Below are 19587 nucleotides of genomic sequence, written 5' to 3' on the forward strand. Positions count from 1 at the left end.
CAGCTGACCATTCATAGCTGCTTCTGCAGCTGATGAGAAATCTGAACCCCTGAGACCCTCCTTGACCTAGTGCAAATGCTCATAAACCTTTGCAAAATGAGACTGCAGTAGTTGAGAGAGTGATGGCAGCAAGAGGATGTTTTACCTGTAGAGCATCTAGTGTGGTCTTCTCTTCTTGGAGGGCTTCCATGATATCTCAGTTGGTAAAGAATCCTCCTGCAATGTAGGAAAGCCCTGTTAGATTCCTGGATTGGGAAGATCTGCTGCATAAGGGTTAGGCTATCCAGAAAAGAGTCCTTTCTCTTCTTGGAAAGGATGATGCCCCCTTGTCCTTTTTGAAATCTTTTTTGTAAAAACTCACCTGTTAAGTAAGGGGGTCTCTCTGTTGGCTTCGAAGAGAAGCATTTTTGCTATAATCTTTATAATGTAAATAACTGACAAGTCCTTAATCAAGTCCTTATTTCAATGGCATAAATAGAGCCATGGAAAGTTCAATAATGTCTAACCCATGTCATCTACAAGAGTTTACATAAAGGTTTAAAACCAAATATTGATAGTGAAAAACAAGTAACTTTTCTTGGCATGTTTCCTTCATATAGACTTTTAAAAAGTCAACATTAATAAATAACTATAAAAACAGCTTAACATTTTGGATAATTCTAAATACATAAAACAATAATTGAATATTATTTATTTAAATGCCAGAGGAAAAAAAATGTTAAAGCTTGACTTAATGAGAAGGGGAGTATTAATTTTATTTAAGATGTAATTTTAAATTATACAAGAATTGTTAAAATTAATTTTTAGTCCTGCTAATCATGTAAAATATGTGAGCTTTTGTCTATTCTCTACAATGAAAATAGTATGATTTACTCAGGAATAATACCACACTTATTCTTGGAATAACATATAAAAGAGATAATATATGTTTGTTTCAATAGCCTCTTCTACTTGGCTCAGCTGTTTTAAAACACATTGGATTTTATAGCTTTTATTATTATTATTATTTAGGCTGACTAAAGTTTAATTTACATTAACTTTATGTTCCTGTAGGAAAGAGTGGTTATTTGTGACCAAGGGATCCACTTACTACTGGATTCTACCATTGATTTATTATGTGTCCCTGAGCAAGGCAATTAGATTATTTTTGACTCTATATCTTAGTTTATAAGATGCAGGTGCCACTATTATGCAGAAATGGTGGAATAAATTTTAAATTTCCAGTGAAGAAGAAACTATGGGACAGAGGGCATAATGTGATGGAAATCTTGTCAGCTGTTTTAAAATGCTAACTTTAAATTGAATGCGAGCTACTTAGGCTAACCAAATTTCCCAGCCTATATAATGGTGAAAAGTAAGTGCTAGAGAATTAAAAAGAGATAATATATCTAATTCTTATTTTCCAACAAAGAAAAAAATGCAGTTTTACATGTTAATAAAGTAATGTTTCAGCAACTTAAGTAGCTTCCACAAAGCAGTAAGGACATGATATAATGCCAATCAGAACAAAAATTGAGTTAGAAATAAATTTTCTTTCTTTTTCATGACAAGCTATGAAAAAATAATACTGCTAGTCTTCAGTTTTATAGAAGATTTTCAGCATTAAATGTGATTTGTATTGTTTTGCATAAAATATCTCCCTCAATAACCATTCAGATGCCTGAAATTATAACATTAGAATGTTATTTTCTTTACAGATATGAACATTTTACTCAATAATATGAAAAAACTTCCCTTAATCAAGACATCTGAAATCCTGAATTAAATATAACAAACATCTTCTAGGTGACCTAAAATAATAAGTATAAGCAAATGACCAGGATGAGGATAGAATCTAGAATGGAAATTTCACCTGAAATAATAGCTTCCATGGAAACTCTGTACAGTATTGAGAGAGGGTTTGAAAGTTGGCAAGAAATAAAATGTAAGCCATGATCCAAGAAAGAAGACTCAATTTATGTAGAAGTTTGATCTAGAATAAAAATAGAATAAAGCCAAAAAGAGACAAGGATACTGAGAGAGAAGAAAAGAGGATAGGAGAGAAAAGAAGAGGAGAAAAAAAGAGAAATTTGCTTCACTTAGGATTTTGTTAGCAAGGAATACTTTTCTCCAAATTTATAGTGAGAAATCTTCCTTCCTAATATTACATGGTCATTAAAACACAGATTATAAAATCTGTATGATCTATTAATATAACAATATTTTACCTCTCTGTACCAAATTTTGCCTGCTGTGTCTAATCTAAAAAAAAAACAAAAAGTCTAAAACAAGATATTATATTCCACATTTATTACAGTGAATCTACCATTATCAAAGCATGACTTTTAATTGCCAGGTCCACTTTTTCTTATAAAGAGTGAAAGAGAGGAGCCTATCCTTATGTTACAAGAGTTTCACCTGTAAATGAGAGAAATAAATATATTTGTATTTCACCAGCTAGAATTCAGATACAGGGTAAAAATAAACCATAAGGAGACATGCAAACTATTTTCTCTGGCTAAAAATCATGTATATTGGTTTTCTTAATTACAGTTACAGTTTTTTAGTTGTTTATTGTAATAAGAATTTCACACAAACTATTGAAAATAAGCTTAAATTATTTTATATATCCCCCTTATCTTAAAAATCACTGTATTTATAATAAAATGTATCCTTATGAGTTTAAAATGAAATTAAAAGACGCTTACTCCTTGGAAGGAAAGTTATGACCAACCTAGATAGCATATTCAAAAGCAGAAACATTACTTTGCCAACAAAGTTTTGTCTAGTCAAGGCTATGGTTTTTCCTGTGGTCATGTATGGATGTGAGAGTTGGACTGTGAAGAAGGCTGAGCACCGAAGAATTGATGCTTTTGAACTGTGGTGTTGGAGAAGACTCTTGAGAGTCCCTTGGACTGCAAGGAGATCCAACCAGTCCATTCTGAAGGAGATCAGCCCTAGGATTTCTTTGGAAGGAATGATGCTAAAGCTGAAACTCCAGTACTTTGGCCACCTCATGAGAAGAGTTGACTTATTGGAAAAGACTCTGATGCTGGGAGGGATTGGGGGCAGGAGGAGAAGGGGACGACAGAGGATGAGATGGCTGGATGGCATCGCTGACTTGATGGACGTGAGTCTCAGTGAACTCCGGGAGTTGGTGATGGACAGGGAGGCCTGGCGTGCTGCGATTCATGGGGTCGCAAAGAGTCGGACAGGACTGAGCGACTGATCTGATCTGATCTGATCTGATGACTAAATCTGTTGGCATCTTGGAGAACAATTTTGTGGGGTATACTTTCAAGACATCTTGGCATTTTCTGGGCAAATTTGATTTGATTAGTTAAATAAGCCTTTCTTAACATTTGAGACAAGTATAATAATTTTTCATATGGCCAACTTAAGGGATCAAGAGAGCAAATTAAAATGCAAGCAAACGGTTCTTAAAAGGAACCAAAAGGTTCTTAAAACCACAGGTACAGTTTCTATTGTCCTTTGAACATGCATTTTAGTGTGTACTCTAATTCTGATTTCCTTTGGCATAATTGTTTCCTTGACATAACTCTATTACTCAAAATTAAATTAGTGATAGAAATACCCTTAAAATTGTCCTTGAAACATGCAACCATTCCTTAAGAATTTAAAGACACTTAGAAAATAAATTGTAGAGATAGAGAACCAGTATAGACTATGTGAGAAACTACAGACTGTATGAGAACTTATTTGAAACTGTATCATTGTTTTCAGATAACTTTTTGGTAGACATCATAGCTTTTCTATTATTAAAGCAAAGTTAAACTCATTATTCAATTTCTCCTCAAAAATTGTTAAAATGACCTGTAATGGATGTTAGTGAAGATACCAAGAAAATGGAACTCTGTACACTGTGGGTGACGTTGTAAATTGGTGCAGCCATTGTGGAAAACAGTATGGAGTTTCTTCAAAAAACAACAACAAAAAAAATTACACTATCATATGATCCAGGAAATTCTATTGCTGGCTGTATATCTGAATAAAACAAAACTAATTTGAAAAGACATGTACACCATGTTCATGGCACCATTACTTACAAAAGCAAGATATGGAAGAAACCTAAGAGTACACCAACAGATTAAAGCATAAAAGATGTTACACAGATAGGTAGATAGATAAAGATACATATCTTTCTCATATATATGGATCTATATATAGATGTAGATATCTTCTCAAAATGAAGCACATGTAAACTGAGACTACGTTACATTTTGGCAGTCTGAAAGTGATGGAAGATGTACTTGAATATTTAGTAAAAATAACAGCAGTTAGTGTGACTAGAAGCATTAATGAGATCTCAATCTCTGTAATTTGGGTTGCTTTCTTACAAATAATATTACTGTCCTCCAATTAAAAGTTGGCTGAAAGCTCAACATTCAGAAAACTAAGATCATGGCATCTGGTCCCATCACTTCATGGCAAATAGATGGGGAAACAGTGGAAACAGTGTCAGACTTTATTTTTCTGGGCTCCAAAATCACTGCAGATGGTAACTGCAGCCATGAAATTAAAAGATGTTTATTCCTTGGAAGGAAGGTTATGACCAACCTAGACAGCATATTAAAAAGCTGTAAAAGAGCTTTTACAGATTAAAGAGACATCACTTTGTCAACAAAATCCGTCTAATCAAGGCTATGGTTTTTCCAGTGGTCATGTATGGATGTGAGACCTGGACTATAAAGAAAGCTGAGCGCCAAAGAATTGATGCTTTTGATCTGTGGTATTAGAGAAGACTCTTGAGAGTCCCTTGTACTGCAAGGATATCCAGCCAGTCCATCTTGAAGGAGATCAGTCTTGGGTGTTCATTGGAAGGACTGATATTGAAGCTGAGACTCCAATACTTCGGCCACCTGATGCGAAGAGCTGACTCATTTGAAAAGACCCTGATGCTGGGAAAGATTGAGGACAGGAGGAGAAAGGGACGACAGAGGATGAGATGGTTGGATGGCATCACTGACTCAGTGGACATGGGTTTAGGTGGACTCCGTGAGTTGGTGATGGACAGGGAGGCCTGGCATGCTGCAGTTCATGGGGTCACAAAGAGTCAGACATGACTGAGTGACTGAACTGAACTGAATTATATGTCCAGTACTTGGTCAACATTAATTTACACATGTGGAAGAAAACAGTGAACTTCAAAGCTATTGGACATTTTTATAAATTTAAGGTGTGAAACCATAACAACATGATATATGGTAAGTCACTTGAGTCGTGTCAACTCTCTGTGACCCCATGGACTGTAGCCCACCAGGCTCCTCTCTCCGTGGCGATTCTCCAGGCAAGAATACTAAAGTGGTTTGCCATGCCCTTCTCCAGGGGATCTTCTCTACCCAGGGATCCTGCATTGGCAGGAGGGTTCTTTCCTACTAGCACCACCTGGTAGCCCAGGTTAACATGACAGAAGCCCTAAATTTTTAATTTGTTACTAAATTGAAAGATGGTATACTAACAGGAAAATTACATAGGTAAGAGGGAAATTTTATAGATGCCACACCTTAGTGTTCTTTATAGGAAAGACTATATGTAAGACCACTGTATTTATCAAATATAAATTAAAGTTTAGATTACTTTAAGAAAAAAGACAAAATGGACTCTACAGTCCAAGGAATTCTCCAAGCCAGAATACTGGAGTGGATAGCGTTTCCCTTCTTCAGGGGATCGTCCCAATCCAGGGATCAAACCCAGATCTCCCGCATTATAAGCAGATTCTTGACCAGCTGAGCCACAAGGGAAGCCCAAAGACAGCAATACCAACATAAATAGGATTAACTTAGACAGTGCTGAAGTAAAATAGTGCTGTCGGCTTATTTATTAATATAATTAATAAAAATATCCTCCAGGTCAGATGGAGGTGCAGATTAATAAATTACAAATTAAATTCCAAACACTGCTAAATTATATTTTTCAGCTGGCTTGAGTTGCAACTATTTGTAGATAAAGCCAGATTATATGAGGCAAGTGTAAGATTTTCCTATTGGCTTAGTGCTAGTTTCTCAGGGACAGACACTCAGGCAAGTAATAGAAACTGCAGCAGAGCAGAGTTTGAGATGCCACCCTCAGGACAGAAAAGATTTTGTTCTGTAACACTGCTTATACCCCAAAACACCCTTAGTGTACCCTATAAAATCATTTAAATTCATACAAGGACTGAGTTTCGATTTTAAGAAAAAAATGAAGAGAAAACAATAAAGGGGGAAAAATGGGAGTAAGAATACTAAGGATGAGACATCAGCATAAGCACAATTAAAACTGATGACTGATTTCTTACATGGGAACCTTCTAATTACTATTAAAATAATGATTTGACCTAGATAAAAGTTTATTTCTGAGAATCACTGGAAGCACATTATTTATTTCATATATCTATTCATATTACTTATAAAAGGGCAAATGAGTATATACCTCATTCTAGCTTTGAAAGAGAAATAATAAGACAGCACAGATTCCATATCAATGACAGCATTTTTAAGAGTACTGAATAATACATTTGCTTATTATTTTTCCTTTAATCCATTTACACTCACAGTGAGATCTGGACTAACTATAAGCCTCAGAATATCTTCCTTACACTTTTACTCTCTCACAGATCTAAAATCTTATATTATGCAAGACAATTGCCATCTTTTCAAGTGACCACCAGGCCCTGCTCTGGCATTAAGATTCATATTTTACCTCTCAACATAGGCACAAGACTGTTACAGTCTGGGCAATACTAAAGCTCCAAAATGTAAATTACATCGGTCAGTTTCCACAATAACTTATTGATGTATTATATAAAACTCTGCCCTATAAAAGGAAATTTATTTTTACAGTGCATAAGTGATTCCTTAAATAATCAAAGAAGAAATGCTCTAAACTAGATTTTAAAATCATGAATCATCTTTAAACATGCCAGTGTTGGAGACAAAGGCTCGATAGCTGGTCTGGGAAGATCCCTGAAGGAAATGGTAAGCCACACCAATATGCTTGCCTGGGAAATCCTATGGACAGAGGATCCTGGTGGGCTACAGTCCATGGGGTCTGAAAGAGTTGGACATAGCTTAATGACTGAACAACAACAGCAACTAGTGTGTGGGTGTTCTAAGTGTATGTGTTTGTGTGGGTGTTTGTAAAATAGGTTGTGGTGAATCTTAATAAATTTATTATAAAAAGTAAATTAGTTAAGTTAGGAAAACGAGGTACAAGATTGGAAAATATTTTTTAAATTTGTAAATAGCCTATACCAGGTGTCTCTGACCTCTGGGATTTAATGCTGGATGATCTGAGGTGGAGCTGATATAATAATAATAGCAATAAATTGAACAATGTATATAATGTGCTTGAATCATCCTGAAACCATCTTCACAACCCTGGTTGGTGGAAAAATTGTCTTCCACGAAACCAGTCCCTGATGCCAAAAAGGTCGGGGGTCACAACTTAGATGAAGTGAAATCTGTAATTTTTCATACTTATAATTATGCTAAAGATGATGACTTTGCTGGTGATTAATGACTGGCTCCAAATAGGAAAAGGAGTACGTCAAGGCTGTATATTGTCACCCTGCTTATTTAACTTATATGCAGAGTACATCATGAGAAATGCTGAGCTGGAGGAAGCACGGGCTGGAATCAAGATTGCCGGGAGAAATCTCAATAACCTCAGATATGCAGATGACACCACCCTTATGGCAGAAAGTGACGAAGAACTAAAGAGCTGCTTTATGAAAGTGAAAGAGAAAAGTGAAAACATTGGCTTAAAGCTCAACATTCAGAAAACTAAGATCATGGCATCTGGTCCCATCACTTCATGGCAAATAAATGGGGAAACTGGAAACAGTGGCTGACTTTATTTTTCTGGGCCCCAAAATCACTGCAGATGGTGATTGCAGCCATGAAATTAAAAGGCACTTACTCCTTGAAAGGAAAGTTATGACCAATCTAGATAGCATATTAAAAAGCAGAGACATTACTTTGTCAACAAAGGTCCATCTAGTCAAGGCTATGGTTTTTCCAGGGGTCATGTATGGATGTGAGAGTTGGACTACAAAGAAAGCTGAGCACCGAAGAATTGATGCTTTTGAACTGTGGTGTTGCAGATGACTCTTGAGAGTCCCTTGGAATGCAAGGAGATCCAACCAGTCCATCCTAAAGGAGATCAGTCCTGGGTGTTCATTGGAAGGACTGATGTTGAAGCTGAGATTGCCATACTTTGGCCACCTGATGCGAAGAGCTGATTCATTGGAAAAGACCCTGATGCTGGGAAAGATTGAGGGCAGGAGGAGAAGGGGACAACAGAGGATGAGATGGTTGGATGACATCACCGAGTAAATGGACATGAGTTTGGGTAAACTCGGAGTTGGTGAAGGACAGGGAGGCCTGGCATGCTGTGGTTCATGGGGTTGCAAAGAATCAGACATGACTGAGTTACTGAACTGAACTGAATGACTGATTGTTTGATTGAGGATACCAGGCTTTCTTTGGCATCCTTTGACTCTAAGGAGTTGTTGGGGTTCACAACACTATCTACTATTTTTGTTAGTTTTTGAATAAAGAGTTTAAGAAACAGATGTCAAATGGTGTGTCTAAGATGGGACAACCTTTGAATATCACAGCTAATTCCTAATCACAAAATTCAGTAAGGTTGTGATTTGTACTATTAGGCTAGTGACTTAATAATAAAAGCTATGATATATCTTTAAAATATTTTAAAAGTATAATTGTATATAATAGTGATAATAAAATGATAAAATTGTGAAAACCATTATATTAAAATGAGACAAGGAGGCTACATATAAGAAAAAGTAAGGTCCAGTGACTACACTAAGAAACATGATCTTTTAGGAAATTTTCAACTATGAGTAATAAGTATATTGTGTTTTGTGTAACTTACACGCTTTTCTTTGAACAAAATAATTAGATTGTAAGGTGCCAAAAACTCAGAATTACTCTCTTCATGGAGCATTTACCCTCCAAATGAAAATGTTATCTTTTTGAAGAAAATGCAACCAAAGTTTTAAATAAATGAGTCAAATATTATTTTGTTAATTAAATATGTCCTTCATTAACTGAGATAGAGGAAACACAGCTAGCTAACTGCTTTATCTTTGTATATCTTTAGCTTGTTATAGGCTACCTCAGCCAGTTCTCTGTATCTGGATTCCACATCCTCAGATTCAACCAAGCACAGATGTATTCACGGTTGGTTGCATCTACAGACACAGAACCCACAGATACAGAAGGGCTCGATGAACTAAGCCATTTCATATAAAGGACCCAAGTATTGGAGGATTTGGGTTGCCCAGAAGCTTGCATATTCTAAGGGATCCCTCTTAATAAATTCAAAATTGATAGCTAAGGGAATACCTCTCTGTAGTCTCTTTATTTGGCAACCAATTATTTTGTCTGATAAGTCACAAATTTCTTCTGATTTTCTTTTTTTAATTTCCATTATTCCTTTAAAGTATTCAGCCATACGTTTTAAAAGCCAATTTCCAATTCCACTTTTTCTTTCTGTATGTCTATTTTAAAGAGAAGCTTCCTTTCTAAGTGTAGGTGTTCACTCAGTATTTAAAAAAAAAAAAATAATTTTTCTCTAAAGTCAAATTTCACTCATTTATTACCTCTTCCATATTTCCATTACAAGTTAAAATCTCTGCTCCATGTACCCTTAATGGAAAGGTTTCTGAAACAGCATTACATGGTACATATCATACTTTTCAAGAACATTTATTTGAATTATGAACAGCTATGCTATTTAAAATCTTGTACTGGCTTTTTGCACTCAGCTGCTTTTAACAACATTTCCCTCTCAGGCACTAACAATTAAGTGAGCTATTTGATTAAATAAGCATTAACAAAATCCTTAATTCAGAAGGAAATTTCTGTCTGTCTTTCTGAAGTTTAAGATAATTTTTAATCATTGACCTTGACTTGGCTATAGGCCAAGGTTTAAATGCAGCTTATGTAGATCCAACAGTTGGTCCAGAATTCCTAATGGAATAAGTGCAGTAAGACTTTCCTTCTCCTTAGAACAAAAACTAATGGATGGATGGCTCATTTACAGAGATCTAGAGAAGGACAGAAAAAAAAAAAAAAGAGAGAGAGAGAGAGAGATTTATGTGGCTGGTAGAATGAAAACAAAACAAACAAACAAAAAGAAGACTGAGGGAGGCAGATTTTAAAATGTGAAAGTTTAAATTGGTTTTAGTGTGAATTATTTTATTTGGACATACATACAGAGTAATGAAGAGAGGATATTTTGAGACCTCAGGACATAGATCACATAAAGTTGATCAGATTGTTTATTTCATTTTACTTTCTCTCCTTTCTAAAGTTGTTAAATGATATTTTTAACATGGCAAAAAAACTCCCATATTTTCATCCTATTTAATTTTTAGTAATACTTTGTCAGTAAAATTAAGATAAGTAAAGAAGCTAAGCTTTTACTGAGAGTATATTTAAGAAAACAATTTTGCCTCTATGTATAGAAGATTTCAGCTTTCTTATAGATGAAACCATGACACAAAGGATGGAAGCCAGTACACTTCTAACATGTATGCTTATAAAAGAGGTTTCCATTTCCCAGCTAAGCAGAGGCAAGAATCAATATTAGAATTAATTTCTCAACTATCATTGAGCTCAGAATTTAGACTAAGCAAAATGACCCAGATGTGATTTCTCAAGTGAGAGAATACTCTGGAATTTCTGTTGAGGAATCCAAGGCAAAGTTTAAGTAATTGTCTTTGTGTGAATTAACAAATACAATTAAAATATTGGGGTTTTGTGGGGTTTTGTGCTGATTTAGATATGAGACTTATCAGATCTATGCATTTATCCATTCTTATGAAGAACTTCCTCAAAAACTCAACAGAGACAAGATAATTAAATGTTAAACCAAATAAAGGAGATGAGATTTTGTACAGTTAGACAAATAAAAAAGAAGCATCAACTGTCACAAACAAAAGTATCCTAGGAATAAATAGTATAATGTAAAATTGCATATAATATAAAATGTGGTATCTTAAATGGGATATGGAAACAAAATATATATTAAGTAAGAAGTAAGAACATTTGAGTAAATTATGGAAATAATTATTAATGTATCAATATATAAAAACACCTACTTCTGCTTCATTGTCTATGCTAAACCTTTTGACTGCATGGATCAAAACAAACTGTGGAATATTCTTAAAGAGATGGGAATACCTGACCACTTTACCTGTCTCCTGAGAAACCCTGTATTCAGATCAAGAAGCAACAGTTAGAATCAGGCATGGTACAATGAACTGGTTCAAAATTGGGAAAGGAGTAAACATCAAGGATGTATATTATTACCATGATTATTTAACTTACATTCAGAGTACATCATGGGATATGCTGGGCTGGATGACTCCAAAGCTGGACTCAAGATTGCCAGGAGAAATATCAACAACCTCAGATATGCAGATGATACCATCCTAAGGACAGAAAGCTAAGAGGAACTAAAGAGTCTCTTGATGAGGGCAAAAGAGGAGGTTGAAAAAGCTGGCCTAAAACCCAGCACTCAAAAAACAAAGATTATGGAATCCAGTCCCATCACTTCATGGCAAATAGGAGAAAAAGTGGAAGCAGTGACAGATTTTATTTTCTTGGGCTCCAAAATCACTGCACATGGTGACTGAAACTTTGAAATTAAAAGATGTTTGTTCCTTGGAAGGAAAGCTATGACAAACCTAGACAAAGTACTGAAAAGACATCACTTTGCAGACAGAGGTCTGTAAAGTCAAAGCTATGGATTTTCCAGTAGTCATGTATGGATGTGAGAGTTGGACTATAATGAAGGTTGAGCTCCAGAGAATTGATGCTTTAGTACTTTGGGTGGGAGAAGACTCTTGAGAGTCCCTTGGACTGCAAGGAGATCAAACCAGTCAATCCTAAAGGAAATCAACTCTGAATATTTATTGAAGGACTGGTGCTGAAGCTGAAGCTCCAATATTCTGACCACCTAATGTGAAGATCCGACACATTGGAAAAGATTTTAATTCTGGGAGAGATTGAGGGCAGGAGGAGAAGGGGGTGACAGAAGATGAGATGGTTGGATAGCATTGCCAACTAAATGGACACGAGTTTGAACAAACTCTGAGATGGTGAAGGACAATGAAACCTGGAGTGCTGTATAGGGTCACAATGAGTCAGACATGACTTAGCAACTAAACAATGACAATATATGCATTAATTGTAATAAATATGCCATACTAATTGATGTTGCTAATAAGGAAACTCAATGTGGAGTATATGAGAATTCTTTGTACTAACTTTACTTTTTTTTCCTTTTTTTTTTTTTTTGTGTGTGTGTGAATCTAAAACTCTCGTTAAAGTATAAGAAAAGCAAGGATAAAGAAGTCAATGAAAGAATAAACAGATTAATACCAAGACTATTTACAGATAGTGCTCTCTAATCTAGGGATCTAATTACATTATAGAAGGACTTATTTGGTTGTAAATTATAGGATAACAGTATAAATTAAGAAACAAAATCTTATTGAAACAAATCAAAGTTCATGTTGTTGAAAAGACTCATTGGTACCAAATCTGAAGGACTATTGGGACATGAAAGAACTTCTGGGCACCTTTTTTTTCTTCAGAAGAAAATTGCAAAAAGATGGTCTTCAAAACAAAACAAAATATTAGTGAAGCCTTATATTTTTGATGCTCTAATATCTGAAACAAGCAAAATGTGTTGTTTGATTATAAAGGGAAAAAGCTGTGCTTGTAAGTTCCAGTCTTTGAGCACATCAAAAATGCTGATCTTCTATAGGGCTTGGAGAAGCATGAATGAAGTTCAGGGATTGGCAGACTTTCAGAAATGGAAGTGTTTAGGAATGGTTGACCTTTATCTGTAGAAGTATATTTAATGGATTGTTGGTGTTGCTTATTGGCTGACTTACAGAAGTGCTCATTGATGTGAATTGTCATTGATTTATGAAATGAATATAAACTAGTTTCAGTGGTTATATTTTATCTTGGCAAGGGAAAATAATTATTTTCTAAGAACAGTAGGAACATTTATTATCACATCAAATAGAATATAGATAGTTCATTGTTCACATTTTTATTTGATAACCAATGTGCTAGCTTCTATAATGATATCTGATGTGTTTTAAATCCTGTATGTTATCTGTTAGTGCCAAAGCTCTTTCAATATATATCTCCTGATTCAATCAGGAGGTGTAGAAAAAAAAAAAAAAACTGTATAATACTTAATAGCATTTTCTTCTAATTTTTATTGTGCTTTCTCCTATTTCAAAGGAAGGTAGAAATCTACTGAGTGTCTCAGATAATCATGACCCAAATGGAAATAAAGTTGCATGTATTTCCATTCTGCTATAACCATAGGTTCCAACAAGGTGATCAATAGAGTTTACAAGCAAACTTCTGCCTTTGAAAAATGTTTCTTATTATATTTAAAGGCACTATGAAGTGATAATAACATTAAACAATTATAACACCCATTTTTAAATTTGTAATATTTTTCACATTTTGTGGAAACCATACAACACAATTAATAGTAGTCCTATGAGATAAATACAAAATGGAATAATATGACTAGCAAGTCTTTTCTGTAAAAGAAGAAATACTAAATGGGAAATGGGTGTCTCATTTTAGGAGTTTTAATTTAAGTAAAATTTTGAGACAAATCACTTTAAGTTAAATATTCTTTAATTTATACCATATTGTAAATCCCTTTCTCAATGTTTATAATGATATAAAAAGTAAAGACTATTTAAACCCAGGTCATTAAGCCAGTAATTAATGCAGTTACTAATGTGAATGATAGATTATGAATAAGATTAAATTTTAAGAAATTCTGCATTAGGCAATGGGTAGGAAATTTATTTTTTCAGGTCAATATTCTCATAGAGACTAATCCAGAAAGTTGGACATAACACAGATACATTGTTTGTTAGGATTTAGAGAGGTCGAAAGAAAAAAGAGCCAGTATCTGGAAAGAAAAGGGAGTCAAAAAAAAAAAAAAAAATGGCCTTTTCCTCTCAAGGCAATTGCAGATCCCAGCAGAAAAATTATTAACTAAGAGGATGAGTAAGTGATTAGAGCTTTCATCTGTGGCACTAATTTGGAGGGCTTAGGTAAATAACCAGGCTTTTAGAAGTGACCTTAGGAGCCATACTCTATGAGTAGTAGGGATTTGGAAATAGACCACCCACCACAATAACTGAATCCAGAGTCAAACCATCTTAATACCTGAGTCCATTAAGAATATGTCTTAATTCTAGCTGCCTCCTGAAATTAAAAACACTTGTGAAAATTAGGATCATCTAGAATTTTACATTATTTTGAATTTTTCTTTCCTGTGGTCTGGAATTCTATTTTTTATGAGAAAATAATCTATTGGAAAATAAGAATTTTAAAAAGGGAAAAAGCAAAATAGAACAAATTCATAATAATTCTAAATATTGGTGTTGCCAATCATGAAGTTAATTACAATTAATATGATAAGAAATTAACCTACACAATAGAGATTATAACAAACAATTAAAAGTATATAATAGAAATAAGTAAATTGCATAACTGAAAATAGTGGTGGTGGTTTAGTTAGTTGATAAGTTGTATCTGAACTCTTGTGACACCATGGACTGTAGCCTACCAGGTGCCTTTTCCCTGGAATTTCCCAAGCAAGATTCTGGAGTGGGTTGCCATTTCCGTCTCCAGGGGACCTCCTTACTCTGGCATCAAACCTGTGTCTTCTCTCCTGAATTTCAGTTAAATGCTTTTTGAGCCATTAGGGAAGCCCATAAATGAAAATTCAAAAGATTACATTAACAACCGAGTGAATGGCTTTAATGAAAGATGGTGAACAATTGAACTAATTGGTGAAGTGGCATATTTCAAATTCATAATTTTAAAAAGAATTATCAGTAAAGCCTGAAGTCAGGCAGGTTGATTCCTCCATTAAAAGCTTCTGCACAACAAAGGAAAGTATTAACAAGGTAAAAAGACAGCCTTCAGAATGGGAAAAAATAATAGCAAATGAAGCAACTGACAAACAACTAATCTCAAAAATATACAAGCAACTCCTGCAGCTCAATTCCAGAAAAATAAATGACCCAATCAAAAAATGGGCCAAAGAACTAAATAGACATTTCTCCAAAGAAGACCTACAGATGGCTAACAAATATATGAAAAGATGCTCAACATCACTCATTATCAGAGAAATGCAAATCAAAACCACTATGAGGTACTATTTCACACCAGTCAGAATGGCTGCGATCCAAAAGTCTACAAGCAATAAATGCTGAAGAGGGTGTGGAGAAAAGGGAACCCTCTTACACTGTTGGTGGGAATGCAAACTAGTACAGCCACTATGGAGAACAGTGTGGAGATTCCTTAAAAAACTGGAAATACAACTACCTTATGACCAGCAATCCCACTGATGGGCATATACACCGAGGAAACCAGAATGAAAAGAGGCACATGTACCCCAATGTTCATCACAGCACTCTTTATAATAGCCAGGACATGGAAGCAACCTAGATGTCCATCAGTGGACGAATGGATAAGAAAGCTGTGGTACAATGGAGTATTCAGTTCAGTTCAGTTCAGTCGCTCAGTCATGTCCGACTCTTTGCAACCCCATGAATAGCAGCACGCCAGCCGTCCCTGTTCATCACCAACGCCTGGAGTTCATTCAGACTCACGTCCATCGAGTCAGTGATGCTATCCAGCCATCTCATCCTCTGTCTTCCCCTTCTCCTCCTGCCCCCAATCCATCCCAGCATCAGAGTCTTTTCCAATGAGTCAACTCTTCACATGAGGTGGCCAAAGTACTGGAGTTTCAGCTTTAGCATCATTCCTTCCAAAGAAATCCCAGGGCTGATCTCCTTCAGAATGGACTGGTTGGATCTCCTTGCAGTCCATGGGACTCTCAAGAGTCTTCTCCAACACCACAGCTCAAAAGCATCAATTCTTCGGCACTCAGCCTTCTTCACAGTCCAATTCTCACATCCATACATGACCACTGGAAAAACCATAGCCTTGACTAGATGGACCTTTATTGGCAAAGTAATGTCTCTACTTTTGAATATGCTATCTAGGCTGGACATAACTTTCCTTCCAAGGAGTAAGCGTGTTTTAATTTCATGGCTGCAGTCACCATCTGCAGTGATTTTGGAGCCCAGAAAAATAAAGTCTGACACTGTTTCCACTGTTTCCCCATCTATTTCCCATGAAGTGATGGGACCGGGTGCCATGATCTTTGTTTTCTGAATGTTGAGCTTTAAGCCAAATTTTTCACTCCCCACTTTCACTTTCATCAAGAGGCTTTTTAGTTCCTCTTCACTTTCTGCCATAAGGGTGGTGTCATCTGCATATCTGAGGTTATTGATATTTCTCCCGGCAATCTTGATTCCAGCTTGTGTTTCTTCCAGTCCAACCTTTCTTTACTCAGCCATTAAAAAGAATACATTTGAATCAATTTAATGAGGTGGATGAAACTGGAGCCTATTATACCGAGTGAAGTAAGCCAGAAAGAAAAACACCAATACAGTACACTAATGCATATATAGGAGAAAGCAATGGCACCCCTCTCCACTACTCTTGCCTGGAAAATCCCATGGACGGAGGAGCCTGGTAGGCTGCAGTTCATGGGGTCACTAAGAGTCGAACACAACTGAGTAACTTACCTTTCACTTTTTACTTTAATGCATTGGAGAAGGAAATGGCAACCCACTCCAGTGTTCTTGCCTGGAAAATCCTAGGGATGGGGGAGCCTGGTGGGCTGCTGTCTGTGGAGTCACACAGAGTCAGACACAATTGAAGTGACTTAGCAGCAGCAATGCATATATATGGAATTTAGAAAGATGCTAACGATAACCCTGTATGCAAGACAAGAAAAGAGACACAGTTGTATAGAACAGTCTTTTGGACTCTGTGGGAGAGGGAGAGGGTGGGATGATTTGGGAGGATGGCATTGAAACATATATAATATCATATATGAAACGAATCGCCAATCCAGGTTCAATGCAGGATACAGGATGCTTGGGGCTGGTGTACTAGGATGACCCAGAGGGATGGTATGGGGAGGGAAGTGGGAGGGGTGTTCTGGATGGGGAACAAGTGTACACCCGTGGAGGATTCATGTTGATGTGTGGCAAAACCAATACAATGTTGTAAATTAATTAGCCTCCAATTAAAATAAATTTAAATTAAAAAAAAAAATTTAAGTACCAGAACCAAAATAAATAAATAAATACAAATAAAAAGAATTATCAGTATAACAAGCCCAAAAGTGGCAAATGATGGAAAATATAGAAAATAATAAGAAATCAAGCAAAACATTGTGAAATAGCTAATACATGTGTGATTTAAATGTCAGAGGATGATAGAAATAATAAGGCAGAAAATACATCTGAAGAGACAGTGGCTGATAATATTCCAGGAGAAACCACAATAAGTTATAGTTTAAAAAACCACTAAGGAATCCAAGAAAGAAAAAAAAAAAAAAAATGAAGAAAAGCATGACTAAGCACTAAGTAGGCAAAACTGTGGTAGAGACTAAAATACATTTTAGGTAGTAGTCAAAAGTAAAAAAGAAAAAATTACTTATTTCTAATAACTACTTTCCCAAATGAAAATGGCAGCCTACTTTGCAATAGAATAAAATGAAATACAGAAGATAAGGAAATCATATCTTCAAATATATTTCTATAACTAGCATCAAATTTCGTACTGTGTAAAATATACTTTAAAGTTAAGTAATGATTAAGTAAAGAAGCCAACAATAAAAACACCATCATCAACTTAAGCCCCACAACACTTAAGATAATAAGCAACAACCAATATAATCTAGGAAATAATAAAGTAATTATTTGATTAAAATGAAAATGATCAGCAGTGAAGCCTCAAGATGAGGGGGAAAATGAAGAGCAATAATAACAATAAATACGTAGGAAACTCTAAGTGAATATTTATGGAAAAATCAATTTTTATAATCCATGATACATTTAATGTAATAAAACAATGCTGAATTGAATTCCCACTGCAATTTTAACAATAAGCATAAAACAACATATATACAAAATATATAGAAAAAATAATAATTTTATAAACATTCCAAAATAAACAAATGGAGAGAGGAAGATAAGGAACATATAATCATGAAACAAAGAGAATACAAAGTATACAAAGAGAAACAAAGTATAAAAGCATAGAATTATATAAATTACCTTAATAATCTGTATGATTTTCCACTACCATAGTTCCCTGGAGTTCAAACCCATCAATATTGTTCAAGGGTCAACTGTAATAAAAGCATTGGTAATTGAATCCTCAATTATAAAGGTGAATTTAAATATAGCCATGCCAAATAAGGAGAAATAAATCAGGAAAGATATATGATATCATATAGCACTGAGAGTATATAAGAAACAAAAACATTTTTTTTTTTAGAGAACTGTACTCAGAAACTGAGAATATTATGCATTACTTTGAAGTGCATATGAAACAGTGAAATTCATTTTTTCTTACTTTATGAAGAGATCATGCCTAAAATAGACTGCAGCCTTTAAAATGAACTGTTATCTGAGTTTTAAACAATTGCTTATGCCAATGAAACTACCAAATTAACCAAGACATAGAGAATTTCCATCATCTGCAAAGATGCTTTTTTAAGGCACATTCTCCTGTCTAAGGAGAAGGCAATGGCACCCCACTCCAGTACTTTGCCTGGAAAATCCCATGGATGGAGGAGCCTGGTAGGCTGCAGTCCATGGGGTCGCTAAGAGTCAGACACGACTGAGCGACTTCCCTTTCAGTTTTCACTTTCATGCATTGGAGAAGGAAATGGCAACCCACTCCAGTGTTCTTGCCTGGAGAATCCCAGGGACGGGGGAGCCTGGTGGCTGCCGTCTGTGGGATCACACAGAGTCGGACACGACTGAAGTGACTTAGCAGCAGCAGCAGCTTAGCAGCTCCTGTCTAAATGGATTCCAGGTGATCACCAATTTACTTCCTTGATTCTACATATCAGTTTACTTTTTATACAATTACTAGAGTACAGAAAAAGAAAAAAAAAAAAAAAAAAAAGTCCTTCTCTATCCTTGTCTACGTAGCATAGCAATGATCCCCAATCACGGAAACACCTATTGGGACATGAGTCCAGGATAGGAACCAGGATGTTCATGTCAGCAAGCATGACAAAATGATAAATGCATTCTTAAATATTTGTCACAAATGTACATATATATGTATATATACACACATGAATCCTAAAGATGATGCTGTTAAAGTGCTGCACTCAATATGTCTGCAAGTTTGGAAAACTCCTCAGTGGCCACAGGACTAGAAAGGTCAGTTTTCATTCTAATCTCAAAGAAAGATAATGCTAAAGAATGTTCAAACTACCATACAGTTGCACTCATTTCACATGCTAGCACGGTAATGCTCAAAATCCTTCAAGCTAGGCTTCAGCAGCATGTGAACCAAGAATTTCCAGATGTACAAACTGGATTTAGAAAAGGCAGAGGAACCAGAGATCAAATTGCCAACATCCATTGGATCATAGAAAAAGCAAAGGAATTCCAGAAAAACAGCTCCTTCATTGACT

The sequence above is a fragment of the Bos taurus genome, chromosome 12 (assembly GCF_002263795.3).
Source record: "Bos taurus isolate L1 Dominette 01449 registration number 42190680 breed Hereford chromosome 12, ARS-UCD2.0, whole genome shotgun sequence".
Classification (NCBI taxonomy): Eukaryota; Metazoa; Chordata; class Mammalia; order Artiodactyla; family Bovidae; genus Bos; species Bos taurus.